This window comes from Martes martes (assembly GCF_963455335.1).
Source record: "Martes martes genome assembly, chromosome: 1".
Lineage (NCBI taxonomy): Eukaryota > Metazoa > Chordata > Mammalia > Carnivora > Mustelidae > Martes > Martes martes.
Window position 1 is genome coordinate 151,260,238 of NC_137888.1, and position 15,689 is coordinate 151,275,926.

At 38.7% G+C, this 15,689-nt stretch overlaps 1 protein-coding gene across 3 annotated transcripts in view; it reads left to right on the forward strand.

Annotated features, from left to right (window-relative positions):
• Positions 1-293: 293 nt before the first annotated feature.
• LRRFIP2 (LRR binding FLII interacting protein 2) overlaps positions 294-15,689 on the forward strand; it is a 106,296-nt gene continuing 90,900 nt past the window's right edge. The window contains exon 1 of one of the 3 annotated variants that reach the window (XM_080807398.1): positions 294-597. The gene's annotated coding sequence lies outside the window, so the exon portion shown is untranslated. Of the gene's footprint in view, positions 598-989; positions 1,483-15,689 lie in introns of those variants that run through there. The other 2 variants (XM_080807397.1, XM_080807396.1) reach the window with 2 other exon arrangements.

Sequence of the window (15,689 nt, forward strand, 5' to 3'; positions counted from 1 at the left end):
AGCCCGCCTCGATTCACCTTCCCGGCCTCCGGTCCTCCGCGGGATCCGAGGGGCCACCTCTAGGCCGCCCGGGCCTCCGCCCACCGGAGTCGCACCCCGCCACCCTCCCTCAAGCGCGGCGCCTGCAGCTCGCTGTGGCGGCGCACGGCAGTAGAAGCACCGCTACCGGGGCTGCGCGCAGCGGGCCGCAAAAGAGCCGACAGTCAGCCGCCACTCCAGGATCCTGCCCGTCCCGCAGCGCGCGCCGCCGGGGTCGCAACTGCTTCCGGGTAAGCGGGTCACCGACCCTGTGGCCCCGCCCCTCCTTCGCCTCCTTCGCCAGCCGCTCGGGCTGCGGCTCTTCCTTGGGGCGGGTTCCCGCTGTCTCTGTCTTAGCCGCCGCGCCACGGGGCCACTGGCGTGACTGACCCACGGGCCGCGGGCGCCGGGAGCCGCCGCGTCTAGCCCGGCCCGCCTGGCCGGGAGCCTGGGACCCAATTCGCCGTCCGCGCCCCTCGCCCTCCGCTCCTCGCTTTTCGCCCGGCTGGCTCCCGGCGGCCGACCCGCGCCCCGGCCCTTCCCGGGCGGCGCCGTAGCCACAGCCCGCGCCCAGGACAGGTAAGGTCCGTCCCTCCCTCCGTGCCGGGGGCCCCTTCCCGGCTTCTACAGCCCGTGAGACCCGCGCCGCCGCTGACCCCTGCTGGGGGCCCGGCTTCCCTGCGGGCTCTCGGGTCGGGGTCGCCCCCCGCCTACCGCGTTCGCCGGCAGCACGCCTAATTTCTAACGCGCGCCCTCGGTCTGTGCCAGGGGATGGGGTTACTCCCATTGTGGGAGAAATTGCATCGGGCCTCTGCCCCTTTGCCTCGGGTGCTCGAAGCTCCTTTTCCTCTTCCCTGGCGCGGCACTCCCTCGCTTCTGTCCCCGGACCGGCACCCCTGCGAACGGTGTCAGGCCGGTGGAGGGCGTAGCATTTTTATGGGATTTTTTTTTTTTTTTTCTTCTTCCTCCTTGACCCGAACTGGAGCGCGGGCATACCAGGCGCTTGCTAGGAGTGCCGGGGTTAATGCTTGACTAATACGGGGTGTTATTCACACCCAGATTGTTGAGTTACACAGCTGCGGTCGGGCCTGCTTCTCTTGTCTGTGGATATCCAGCAGGAAGCAGGCGGACCTAAGGAAACGCGCCTCTTTTTCTTTCTTAGAGGGGAAAAAAGTTCAAGTGTTTGCTCTACTTTTCCACTGTGGGAGATACAAATATTAGGCTGCGGAGACACGACTAGGGAAATGCTGTATCCTAAACTTTAAGCGTTTGTAGCTCATTTTCTATGAGTTTCCATTTAATGACTCAGCATTTCTGCCGTAAACAGAAAAACTGCAGACTAGGTTAGTTGACTAAAAGATGCTATGTAGGAATAACTGAGTAGCCATAACATAATTTTTTTATGTTATCACAATGGGAAGAGAACGTGGATGCAGTAAATGGAACCAGAGAGATGGTGAGCAGGTATGGGTGGGCGAGTTCATAGTATTTAAAATAACGTTTTTTTTTCAAGATAGCATTTTATATAGGGATGAATCTATACATAAAGGTTCAATTGTTGGAGAATGCAGTATTGCAGATAAGAGTTAGTTGGCAGAAACTTGAGGTTGGCTGTGGTTTGGAAGTCTTGCAGAATTAACCCTGTTTAACCAACATCATGCTCTGTTTAACAAATATAGAGATGATGACCTAGTGTAATATTCATGTTAGAGTAAGAATTTCAGAAAGTGTGATTCGTTTAGAAAGTTAGGTCACTCACTTTGTGAGTCATTGATATGGATCTTAAAATTGGAATAGAGGGAAGCAAGAAGTTTGTTATTGCCTCTTTAGATGCCTTCAGTCATTGTATATGGAGTGTTGTATTATGCTTTATTAGATTTGTTGCTGGATACTTATTGTCATGAAGTATGGTAAGGAAATAAAAATGGAACTTTTGCAGAATATCTGGCTATAGAATAGTTAGTTTCTAAGTGGATTGTTGTAATTAAACCCTTCCCCCACTTTTTTTTTTTTTTTTTGCCAGATGTGGGAAGATAAATGAAGGGGCCTAGGGACAAAGTAAATGTCAGTGAAAGGTATAAAAAAGTTTTCTGAAGAATCTGCAGTATACAAAATAGTCCTTTCAGTGAAAGGCCTCACCTATTTTGTGAATCCTTAAAAATGTGGAATGAGACTATATTGAGTTCTTATGTAAGTTCTGTTATAGAGGAAAGTCTGTATGGAAGTTGTGATTTATTATTGGAATGAATTCATTGTAAACTAGAAATAACTTTTTATTGCTGAAATGTAACTTGATCATTTTGGCTTTAAAAATATTGTTAAGCAAAATAACCTTGAATCACAGGGTGGGTACTTCATATTCTTAGCCTTGTTTTCTTTTGCTTTTTTGGAATTCATCTTATTTTACCTTGATTTTCAATTTTAGGGAACTTTATAGTTAGTTACCAACTATAAAGTAATGGTAAATTGGTCTTGCTTACCAGGTTCCTTTAATTATTTGACTAAATTTTGGCATCTTCTTTTCTTGGATATTCATTCTTATATAGAGAGTGTTCCTTAATGTTGCTTTTGATTTTTGTCCAGTACATAATGACTTAATTAAGAGTTTCAGTTCCCAGTAAACAGAGATTCCCTTTTGGAAAATCCCTTGTGGAAACCACCATAACTAACAGTCTTGATAAGGTAGATATGTAAGAGAAGCCTTCTTATGTCATGATTTAAGCATCTCCATAATGAAGGAAAAAAAGTGATAGGAGGGTATATTTGTCAAGTAGATTCTTTTTCTTTCAAAACAAAACCAAAAACATATTTTTACTAGAAATGAGAGCTATGTCTTGCTAAGCTCTTTGTGAATTGTTTTACTGTGCTCCTAGTATGAAAAGGAACAGAATTGAAGATGTATAGCTGCTGGGAATGTTGATGAGGATCATTTAAGAGGAAATACAGTTCTTCTGTCTTCACCATAGGTGCACCTACAAAATAGAGGCCATTTCATAGCCTTTTCCTTTTAAGTAGTTACTTCTTTCTGGAGACTCTGGGAGAGATGGACCTTTAACCAGGAAAATGTACCACTTTTTCCAGTTTGCAAACAATAGACTTTATGATGGTTGTTCAAAACTCAGCTTTTAAAACTTCAGAGGGAAGGGATTGAGCAGAATTTGCCCTGTGATTAAAATGACTTTACCTTTTTCTCCATTTCTCCTTTTAAGATACTAGCTAGACTATACCTTTGGAAATGATTTTGTGTGTGTGGTGAGAGTTGCATATTGCACTTTATTTTTCAAACTTTTTTGCCCTACAAGGAATCGAACATTGGACTAAAAACTGGGTTTGGATTAAGTTAAACTTTTTCATTTATTCTATTATTTCTTTCTTCTGGTGGGGGGAGGGAGAAAGGATTCTATTTCTTGGGGAAACTCTGAGATTTGCTGAAAGGGTCTGCTTTTGTTTTGGTCTAGTGGTACGGAGAGCAGTATATAAGAGTAAAAATTGTTGAGAAGACATGGCATACATACAGGGAAAGAATGCCCACTTCATGGGTACAGTAGATGTTTGTAGGACTTCTAAAAATTGATAAAATGTTTTAAAAAATGTTATATGGTGCAAAGGAAGCCTCCTCTCCACAACAGACTTCTAACCTTCTCTCACTCCCCCACTCCCTAATCCAAGCAACCACTTCGAATGGTTTCCTGTATGTTCTCTAAATTTTCTATTGCATATGTAATCTCCTGTGTTTAGGAGAACTTTCTTCTTTCATTCTTATCCTTGATATATCTTAGAGATTTTTCTGTTTTAGCACATGTGTCCATCTGATTTTTAGAAAAGACCGGATGTCTTGCCTAGTTTAGATGAACCATAATTTATTCATTTTCCATGATTTATTTTTCCATTCCCTATTAAGAGACATTTAGGTTGTTTTTAGTTTTCTACAAATGTTGCTATAGTGAACAATTAGTATATAAATCTTTGCACTAGTCCATAAATATGTATATAGAATAGATTTCTGAAAGAGTGATTGCAAAGTTGGACCTTAAGTTGTGAAGATTTATAAATTTGTTTCAACCTTACACTGGATTTTATTTTATAATGGAAGTTAACTTCTTTCTTAACCTTGTAGGAGAAAGGAGCTCTTACTTTGTATTCTATCTTCTCCACTTAAAAAAAAAGATTAAAATGTAGTTTATAAGGCGATCTTAAACATTTTAGAGTGACGGATGGTTAATTTTGTTTATACTGGTAAGGGTGAAAATACTGTAGCTTGAAGACTAGTGTTATAGACAAACCACTTCACTTATATTGGGTAATAGTTAAATGAATACTTTTGTAGTCAGTTGATTGTTTTAGGATTTTATGACCAATATCAATTAAAAATATTGTATGTAGTTTAACTTCTTGCCCTGGTGAAGTCTGCTACTATATTATTAGTCACAGAAAATAGTCCACCTTCTGTCTTCCTTTACCTTCCACATCCTAGTCTATTCATAATAAAAGAAACCTCTGTAGAGTTTGAGATTCAAAACACCTTTTGCAACCCAGAGTGCTATGGATGGATTAATTTCCCAAGACAGGGGGTAGGTACTGCTTCAGTTTTTATTCTGCAAAGTGTTTGTGAGCAAATTAAGAGTTTAAAAGTTCAATTTCTGTATTATACAACTCTCTCATGACCAGGAGGAGGGGGTGTTCAGGAACATTTTACCTTTGAAAATGAGAGATTCTAGAGAAAAATAAAAAGTACTGAGGGGCTAATGTATGATGATGAAGTTGGAACTTGTGAGTGGCAGTGTCTCTGGCTGGTGCCCAGGGTCTATTTTGAGGCCTTGTCAGAGCTCGTCCAACAGAACCTACCACATAACTGTAATCTGCCCTGGCCCTGCTGCCAGTCAGGAAGGCCTGTGGTTTTGGAAAAGTGGCAACCACAGAAGAGTGAGCTTATAAAGGACATTTGCCTCCAGAAGATTAAGGCTAAGTTTTGGGGTGAAAATCTGCTTAGTGTGCATATCCTAGGGTCATTTTTTTTTCTTTTCGTCTTTCTTTTTTAAGAAAAGAGCATGATTAAGGAAAACTAATGAGAAAAGTATTTCAGAAAAATGTGCTGAAGGAGGAGTACAGGATTGTACCAGTATTGATGTTATGTTCTGGGTCTAAGAGTGATTAGTCAAATGTTTTACAACAAGGGAAAACGATTACTGATACTGGCATAGGGAGGCCATGGCCCTAGTTGAACTTGTCTGGTTCAGAGACTTGTGCATGTCTTTGGATCAAAAGGACACTGGGAATGATGGGCTGTTTTATAGGATTATTTTGAGTTTGTACAGAGAACTTAGTTTCTTCCCAAATTCTCACTCTCTCCTTCCCACAGGACTGCTACAGTCTCCTGTACATTATCATGAAGTTATCTCTTTAAAAATAACTCTAGGCTGTTACCAGATGCTATCTCCCAGGGCAGCTGCCTCTGTGTATCATGTGCTTTCTCATGAAAACCTTGGTGTTTTTTATATACTTAGTGAATGAGGCACTTGAGTTTAAAAGTTCTTTAACTGATTTCACTAGTTAGGCTAGAAAACTGTTCAAAGGGCTTTAGTACTCCACCCATTTATTCAAGGTTCCTGTCACCATATTAAACTGCAGCCTTGTATTACAGTCAAGGTTGTTTGAAGAATTCTGCACTCAGTGCAAACTTAATTTACAGATGCAAAGCCTGCAGATAGTTTCCTTTCTCTTGCTTTAGATAGGTTGTAACTTCAAGAAATTTAATTTTTCCTTGTCCTCAGATATTTGGATTCTTTGCATTTGATAATAACGATGTATTTAGTACTGTATTGAGTATGAGGAGAAAATGTAAACTGGAGTATTTTTATTTTCCCCTCCCCCTCCATTCCTATTATCTGGTTTATTCCTAATTTCACCTCCCTGCTTCAGGTCTCAGCCTTCCTCTACCAAGAAAAGAAAAGGTGAAGATAGTACAGAGCAGAGAGTGGAAAAGAGGTTGGGAAAAGTGTTGAGGTACAAATGTGTATTGGGTCGTATTTCCTCAGAAACGTGAACTATTAAAACTCTTCTTAAAAAATTATAGTTCATCTTTTTCATTGTTTTCATTTTGAACCTTGTATGTCTTAGTTGGTTTTTCATTATGAGCACCAAAATCTTTTTTTTTTTTTTTTTTTTTAAGATTTTATGTATTTATTCATGAGAGACAGAGAGAGAGAGAGAGAGAGAGGCAGAGGCAGAGGGAGAAGCGGGCTCCCTCTGGCACTCGATCCCAGCACCCTGGGATCATGACCTGAGCCCAAGGCAGATGCTCAGTGGACTGAGCCACCCAGGCTCCCTGAACACCAAAATCTTAGCTAGTGTTTTTTTTTGTTTTTTTTTTTAAGCTAATTTTGATATAACGTAGCTTTATTGTTTTAGGAAACTAATTTTAAAGTTACTTGTTTTGATCACTTTGTTATTCTTTCTATATCCCCCACTTTCCTAAATTGAAACATTTTAACAGCCAGGAGCACTCTTTTGGCTGGCTGTTTTCTAAGTAAAATAGCATATACTATATGCAGAAGACTCAGATGTTAAAATATTTATTTCCCTGTTAAATGGTTTAAGTAATTTATAACAATAAACAATACAATTAGTAAACATACATGTTGCTATTAAAAAAAAAAGAAAAAAAAAAGGATTTCAGTAAAGTGACCCAAGGATTATAGGATTAAAGATAGAAAAAAAAAATTCAGTTTTAGATAAGGTATCTTTTTCCCTGCCATGGATATTGCCATATCTAAGTGGTTAGTCAAAGAAATGAGAGAATCATTGCCTGTCTTACCCAATTCACCCTTTGTTACCCATCCAAGTGGGGTTTTTAAAAAAATTGTGTTAAAATATACATAATATGAAGTTTACCATTTTAATTATCTTTAAGTGTACAATTCACTTTTTAAAAAAAAGATTTTATTTATTCATGTGACAGAGACACAGTGAGAGTGGGAACACAGGCAGGGGGAATGGGAGAGGGAGAAGCAGGCTTCCTGCTGAGCAGGGGTCCCCAACATGGGCTTGATCCCAGGACCCTGGAATCATGACCTGAACCGAAGGCAGATGCTTAATGACTGAGCCACCCAGGCACCCCTACAATTCAGTGGTGTTAAATACATTCACACTGTTGCACAACCTTCACCATCATCCATCTCCAGAACTTTCTCATCATCTCAAACTGAAACTCTGCGCCCATTGAAAAAAATAACTCCTAGTTCCCCACAGTGCCTGGCAACCACCACTCTACTTTCTGTCTCAGTGAATTTGATTTCTCTAAGTACTTCATATAAGTAGAATCATATATTTCTGTTTTGGGCCTGGCTTATTTCACTGAACACAATGTCCTCAAGGCTTATTCAAGTTGTAGCATGCATGAGAATATATATTTAAAGATTTATATTTATTTATGAGGGAGAGTGAGAACACAAGCGGGGACGAGGGGCAGGGGGAGAGGAAGAAGCAGAATCCCTGCTGAGCAGGGAGCCGGATGCGGACCCTTCCCAGGATGCCAGGATCAACACCAGAGCTGAAGGTAGACAGCTAACTGACTGAGCCACCCAGGTGCCCACATGCATGAGAATTTAAGTTCTTTTTAAGGCTGAATAATATTCCATTGTATGTATATTCCATGTTCTGTTTATCCCTTTGTCTGTTGATGGACACTGGATTAGCTTTTACCAAATTGTGAATAATGCTGTTGTGAATAATGCTGCTACCTGTGAACACAAGTGTATAAATATCTGTTTTGAGTCCCTGCTTTCGTTTCTTTTGGGCATATACCCTTAAGTAGAATTGTTAGATTATATAGTAATTCTGTGTTTAATTTTTTGAGGAATTGCCATACGCATTTTCCATAGTGGCTGATTATTTTACAGTCTTACTGGCAGTGTACAGGGGTTCCAGTTTCTCTGCATCTTTGACACACTTGTTATTATTTTTAACATAGGCATTCTAATGAGTGTGGGTTGGTGTCTCATTGTGGTTTTGATGTGTATTTCCCTCATAACTAGTGACGTGGAGCATCTTTTCATGTGCTCATTGGCCATTTATATGTCTTTGGAGAAATACTGTTCAAGTCCTTTGTCTGTATTTGAACTGGGTTGTTTTTTATTGTTGTTATTGAGTTTTTAGGGGTGCTCTATCTATTCCAGAGTTTAACCCCTTATTAGATGTATAATTTGTAAATATTTTCTCCCATCCTGTGGGTCACTTTTTTTCCCTCTTGATATGGTCCTTTGATGCACAAAGTTTTTAATTTGGTGAAGTCCAATTTATCTACTTTTTTTGTTGTTATTGTTGCCTGGGCTTTTGGCATTATATTCAAGAAATCCAAAGTCATAAAGCTTTTTGTGTGTGTTTTTTTCAAAAAGTTTTGTAGTTTTAGCTTACACTTACTTCTTTGATCTACCCTGAGAGTTATTTTTGTTTGTGGTGTATGCCAGTAAGGCACTGTTTTGGTTATGGTAACCAGCTTTCTGGTTCAGTTTTGAAATCAGGAAGTGTGATACCTCCAACTTGTTCTTTTTCAAGATTGTTTTGGCTGTTCATGATCCCTTGAGATTCCGTATGGATTTTATTTTAGGGAGGGGGTTTTTCTATTTCTACAAATAGAATAGGTTTACAAATAGGTTTTTCTATTTCTACAAAAAAATGTCATTAGGATTTGATAGAGAGTGTATTGAATCTGTAAATGGCTTTGGGTAGTATTGACATTTCAACAGTGTTAAGTCTTCCAATCCTTGAACAGGGGGTGGCTCTCCATTTATTTATATCTCCTTTAATTCCTTCAGCAATGTTTTGTAGTTTCCTTGGTTAAGTTTTTTCCTAAGTATTTTATTTTTGATCCTTATACATGGAATTGTTTTCTTAATTTCCTTTTTGGGTTATTCATAGTTAGTATATAGAAATGCAGCTGGTGTGTGTGTGTGTGTGTGTGTGTGTGTGTGTGTGTGTTGATTTTTTTTATCCCTGTACCTTTGCTGAATTTATTCATCCAAAAGTTTTTTTCATACAAAGTTTTAAAAGCTGTTGCATTTGTCTTCTGTGTTGTGTAACAAGTTACACAAATTTGGAGTTTAAAATAACACATTTATTATCCTGCAATTTCTGTGGGACAGGAGTCTTAGTATGGCTGAGCTGGGTCCTCTGCATAGGGTCTCATGAGGCTGTAATCAAGGTGTGTGTAGCTGGGTGGAATTCTCTTCTGGAGACTTATATGATAAAAATCCATCTCTGTGCTCACTGAGGTTTTTGGCAACATTAGTTTATTTGTGGTTTTAGGACTGAAGCTTCTTGCTCACTGAATGTAGCTTTAGGATAACTGAAGGTTATGTAGAGGCTGTCTTCAAACTCCTAAAGGCTGCTCTCAGCTCTTGGAGGCAACCTGAATTTCTTGGCCTTGTGGTATTTCCTGATATGGCCCTTTGGTCAAATCATTAAGGAGAGCCTAGAGCAAGTCTGCTGGCTGGCTAGTCTTATATAACGTAACATAATCATGGGAATGACATCTCATAACCTTTGTCATATTCTGTTGGTTAGAAGCAAGTCACAAGTCCTGGCCACAGTCTTTGGGAGGTGTTTACACAAAGGTAGGAACAGACAGGGGGAGCGGATAATGATACCTTAGAGTCTGTCTGCCATAGCTGATTACAAAATAGCACACACTTTATAAACCTATTTTTTCTTTAAAGAACATATATGTGCAGTTAAAAGAAGTATCTTACAAAATAGCACGTACTTTATAAACCTGTTTCTCTTTGAAAAACATGTATGTATAGTTAACTATGTATTACTCGTGGTTTTTATTGTTAATTTTCTGTTTCTTCATTATTCCCCCTTCTCCTCTCTGCAACATTCCAGTTTTGCAATTTTAAATCAATAGTTGGTGTTTTCATTATAACTAAATAAATATTATTTACTGCTCAGCCAAGTATTGTACCATGATTTTTTTTTTCTTGTTTAACTCAGTTTTTCCAGGGGGGCTGCCAGGGGGTTTCCTTTCTTTGCTTAGTTTTCTCTTCACCTTATTTTTTGAAACCAAATGCTCCAACATTTTTTTCAAGTCCTTCGTCCTATCTGTCTAATTTATTTAGTTTATTTGTGAAACGTATAAAACAAAAATACAGTTTGAGGAAGAACAATAAAATGAGCATCTATGTCTCACTACCTAGGTCAAGAAATGAACACTACAATTATCCTAGAAGTTCCTACACATACTCTATAATGCACCTCTTCCTCTCCAGGCAATCAATCCCATTTTACATGTTAATCACTCTTTTGGGACCATTCCTTGCCCAACTGTGCTGTCTCTCTCTCCGTACATGTATTTCTAATCAATATGTGGTTCAATTTTGAAAAGGGGAATAGTTCTTCCACCTTTTTGCATTTATTAGTTAGGATAGACTAACCTACTTTAACAAACAAACAACCCCCAAGTTTCAGTGGTTTAACACAGTTCAGGTATATGTCTCACATCTCTGTCGGTTGTGAGTTGGGAAGCAGTGGTAAAGGAGTAGTCACCAGATGAAAGGAGCCTGAGTCCCTGGATGCAACAAACTACTCCTTTAATTTTCTCTTTTATTTCGTGAAGCATATCCTCTAGTAGCTTATTGACAAAGGGCATAAAAGAGGTAAATTTTTGAGGCCTCAAATGTCTAAAAATGTCTTTAATCATCAAGTATGAGAAATAGAATGGTTTGACTGGGCATAGGCTGTTTATAGGTTGTCTGTAGTTTTCCTTTAAAAGTTTGAAGGCATCTATACAGTGATTGTCCAGAATTACCTTTTTTTTTTTTTAAATAAAGATTTTATTTATTTATTTGACAGAGATCCCAAGTAGGCAGAGAGGCAGGCAGAGAGAGGAGGGGGGAAGCAGGCTCCCCGCTTAGCAGAGAGCCCAATGCGGGGCTCGATCCCAGGTCCCTGAGATCATGACCTGAGCCGAAGGCAGAGGCCTTAACCCACTGAGCCACCCAGGCGCCCCTCCAGAATTACCTTTTTAAAAAAAGATTTTATTTGTTTGAGAGAGAAAGAACAGGATGGGAGGAGGGGCATAGGGAGAGAGAGACAGAAAGAGAGAGAGAGACAGAGAATGAATCTCAAGCAGACTCTGTGCTGAACGGGGAGCCCTATGTGGGACTCCAGCCCACTACCCCGAGATCATGACCTTAAGCCAAACTCAAGAGTTGGTCACTCAGCTGACTGAGCCACCCAGGTGCCTCATTATGATAATTACTTTTAAAAGTTTAAAACCATTCTATTTGTTAATTCTTTCTGTGTAACCCTATCTTCTCACCTATGGAAGTGTGTAAAGTCATCTTTGTCTTCAGTGTTTGAAATTCACTGTGGTAATTCACTATGAAATACTTTGGTGAGGACTCAGGACTTATGTTGAGCATTCTGTGGGCCCTTTGAGTCTGGAGAAACTTATGTCTTTAACTTCTGGAAAGTAATTAATAATACTGTTCTGTGTGTGTGTGTGTGTATGCGTGCACACGTGTGCGTGCAGTAGGCTGTGGTGGATGAGCAGGTTTGGGAGGAGGGATGGTCAGTTTGTCTTTATTTGTACAAAAAGGAGCCACCCAAATGTTGATGTTAGGTCTTTTATGAGCAGAAGTCATGTGTCTAAAGTGGAGCTCATTGCATGTGGCTTTAGATTGGATGGCACTTGGATTAGCTACTTTCAGAGCTGTGTTGTTAGTTTGTCTCTCCTCTCGAATTATTCCCTTGTGAACATTGTACTTGCATTGCATTATATCTTGTTGACTTCCTTTTGTGGGCCTTACTGGTATCTTGCTTACCATTTCAGATTATTACTTTGCCCTTTCTAAGACAGGTTTAAGCTGTCTTACCTGGCTAACGTGGCTCAAGAGAGGGGAAATGTTGGCCTCTCCCTTTATGCTATAAAAGTATCTCATGGCACTATTTTATTTTCCAGTGAGTGGAAGGATTCATAGAATAGAGGTCTTCAAGGAAAGCTGGTAATTTGAAAGGATTTCGCTTTGATTATAAAAAGCTGTAGACTCGGGCACCTGGGTGGCTCAGTGGGTTAAAGCCTCTGCCTTTAGCTCAGGTCATGATCCCAGGGTCCTGGGATCGAGTCCCACATCGGGCTCTCTGCTCAGCAGGGAGCCTGTTTCCCCTCTCTCTCTGCCTGCCTCTCTGCCTACTTGTGATCTCCGTCTGTCAAATAAAGAAATAAATAAATAAATCTTTAAAAATAAAAAAATAAAAAAATAAAAAGCTGTAGACTTAAAAATTGTTGTTTCCCCCCAGGAATTTAGAGGACATTAATGCTTGCTTCTTTGTTTTAATTTTGACCTGTTGACTCAAGTTAGATTTTTAATTTTAAAATTTAATCCAGGGGTGCTCATTCTATTTAAAATTAGTGATGTGTTTTTCACTTACTTCAAATGTCATTATGCCTGTAAAAGTGATGGTCACTATGAAATCTGTTAGGAAATTACAGCTTTACCAGAGATGGCCAACATAAATTTTTATAGTCCTACTTTGCAATTGCCCTGACAGACTAAATGAATCTTTCCCCTTTATCAGTTCATTAATAGTGTTTCAAAGTTGGTTTTTCTTGTTAAGTTTGTATTTTCATACTATGAAGTAACCTATAATTATAGATTTTAGTTTAAATAATTTTTTGGATAAAGTGATTATCAACAGTATATAAAGCTTAAGAAAAAGGACAATTCTTTTTATACAGATTGTCTTTGTTCTTTATTTGTATCTATGAAGTTTTACATATTTGCAATCATACTTTACATGGCATTTTGTTATCTTTTTGTACCTTATAGGCATATCAAATGTGTCCTTGTCTTTGTTTCCTTCCTATGAGTTTTTTCCTGTCACAATTTATTCTGTCATGTTGACTGGTCTTGACTTAAAGCTGTTGTTGTCAGTTTGGGTCATTTAAAGTTTTATCTTTGGTTTTACTATAGACTAACAAAAAATTAAAGTGATCATATTTATTAATATAATTTTTCCTCTTGTTGTATTGTATTTTGTTTTATTTTTGTTATTAGAATATAGTTAATATAAATATTGCCAGTAGAGTTCATTTTAATCAGAAGGAGAGCCTAAGGTTTAAGGCTAATTTAAGTTATTTTTTCCTTTGGGACTTAATTCTGGTTCCATCTATTTTATTATTAGTAACAGAGGTTAGTTACTTGCTTCTATCATGTTTTGATTTTCATTTCTTTCAGTGGAAGAAGTGTTTCAGTAATAATTCTGTATACCCCAGATAGAAAACACACCCTTGTATAATTCAGTAAAAGGGCTTCCAGTTCCTTTTATTGTTGCTATATACCTAATAAATTGGAAATAGTGAAAAATGCCTTCCCACTAAGTATATAGGTGTGGTGTTGGATTATATTTGTGTTTGAAAATATACAATTCCCATGCCCACCCATGGCTCAACTAAGATTAACCTTTACCATGGGATTTGCTTCTGAATTTTACTTTACTGCCTTCTCTTTTGCTTATTGTGATTTTAGATGTTTTGTTTTTTGGTGTTGGTGATAACAGTACATTTCCATAGCATTTTACACTTTATGGAAACTTTTTTTTTAAAAGATTTTATTTATTTATTTGTTAGAGAGAGAGCGCAAGTGTGCAAAAGCAGGGGGTAGTGGCAGGCGGTGGGAGAAGAGAGACTCAATTCCAGGACCCTGGGATCATGACCTGAGCAGAAGGCAGATGCTTAACCGAGTGAGCCACCCAGGCTTCCCTATAGAAACTTTTATATCCACTTGACCCAGGAATCAATTTACTAAAAGAAGTGTAAGAATTCATTGAAAGCCACAAAACACAGTGGAATGAAATTAAAGATCTGAATAAATGGAAAGACATCCTATGTTAATGGATTGGAATCAATATTGTTAAGATGGCTATATTTCCCAAAATTATGTATAGATTCAGTGTAATCTTAATCAAAATTCCTGCTACCTCTTTTTTTTTTAGTTGACATGCCAATCCTAAAATTTATATGGAAGTATAAGGGACTTAGAATAGCCAGTAAAATCTTAAAAAGAACAAAGTTGAAAGACACACTCTTCCCAATTTTAAAAAACTTGCTGCAAAGCTAGAGTAGTGATCAAGACAGTGTGATACTGACAGAAGGATTTCTGTATCTATTTATAGATTTATATAGATTTATGTAGATAGATCAATGGAATAGAATTGAGGGTCCACACATAAACCCTTATTTTTATGGTTGATTGGTTTTTGATTAGGCTGCCAAGGTCATTTAGTTGTAGAAAGAATAGTCTTTTCAACAAATGGTACTGGAGCAAGTGGATATCCACTGACAAAAGAATGATGTTGGTACCCTGCCTCACACCATATATAAAAATTAACTCAAAATGGATTATAGACTTGAAAGTAAGAGCTAAAATTGTAAAATTCTAAGAAGAAAGCATAATAAATTCTTGAGGTTTTGGGGTAGGCAGTGCTTTCTTAGAAATTACATCAAATGGGAGTGCCTGGGTGGCATAGTTGGTTGTATTGGACTCTTGGTTTCCACTTAGTTCTGATCTCAGGGTTGTGGGATTGAGCCCTGTGTTGGGCTCTGTGCTCAGCGTGGAATCTGCTTGGAATTCATTCTACGTCTCCTTCTGTCCCTCCCGCTTCTGTGCTCTTTCTCTTTTTCTTTTTAAAGAATAAGCAAATAAATCTTTAAAAAAAAAAAAGACATCAAATGAATCAACAAAAGAAAAAATAGGTAAATTGACTCCCTCACAATAAAAGCTTTCGTGCTTCAGAGAACACCATTAAGAAAGCACATGTAGAAATAGTGTAAGTACTTTTCTCTTTTTCTTTGCCATTTTAGTTTTCCCATTTACTCTTTTGTCCACTGATAAGGCAATGATTATTATGTACATAGTGCTTTGCAAATTCAAAGTACATATTTGTTGGAAAGAGAAAATTTAAAAATATGAATTTTATTTTATTTTATTTTATTTTTTTTTTTTTAAGATTTTATTTATTTATTTGCCAGAGAGAGAGAGAGAGAGCGAGCACAGGCAGAGAGAGTGGCAGAGGGAGAAGCAGGCTCCCTGCGGAGCAAGGAGCACCGATGTGGGACTCGATCCCAGGACGCTGGGATCATGACCCGAGCCGAAGGCAGCCGCTTAACCAACTGAGCCACCCAGGTGCCCCATGAATTTTATTTTATAACAGTTTTCTAATTTTAGAACCTTCTTCATAGTAATTACAGTAAAAAAAATCACAACTTTATTGGATGCTTCCTTATTTCTCCCTTGTCTTTGGCTTTATCTTTGTCCTTTGCTGCCTGAGCTTCTGTTTTTCTCCTTGGTACTTCTGTTCTTTTCCTGTTTTTTTGCTCTATTGCACACTTTTAAGTCTGACCTGTCCTTAGCATATGTAATTTTCTCTCTCCCTTCCTTTCATCCTCTGAATGTATGTCCATACACTCATTTTTGAGGTTCTTTTGTTCTTTCTCTCTTTGATTTTGAGTAGACACTGAGATACTTTTTAAAAAGCGTAGGGAAAAGAGGGAATTTGAATGGTACTAGAAAATGGTTTACTTCTCAGGGCATACTGAGAATGAAGTTATTGGGTAAGAGCACATCTTCCTAATTTGGGTTCTGCACCGTTGAGGAAAATAGTATTGTAAATCA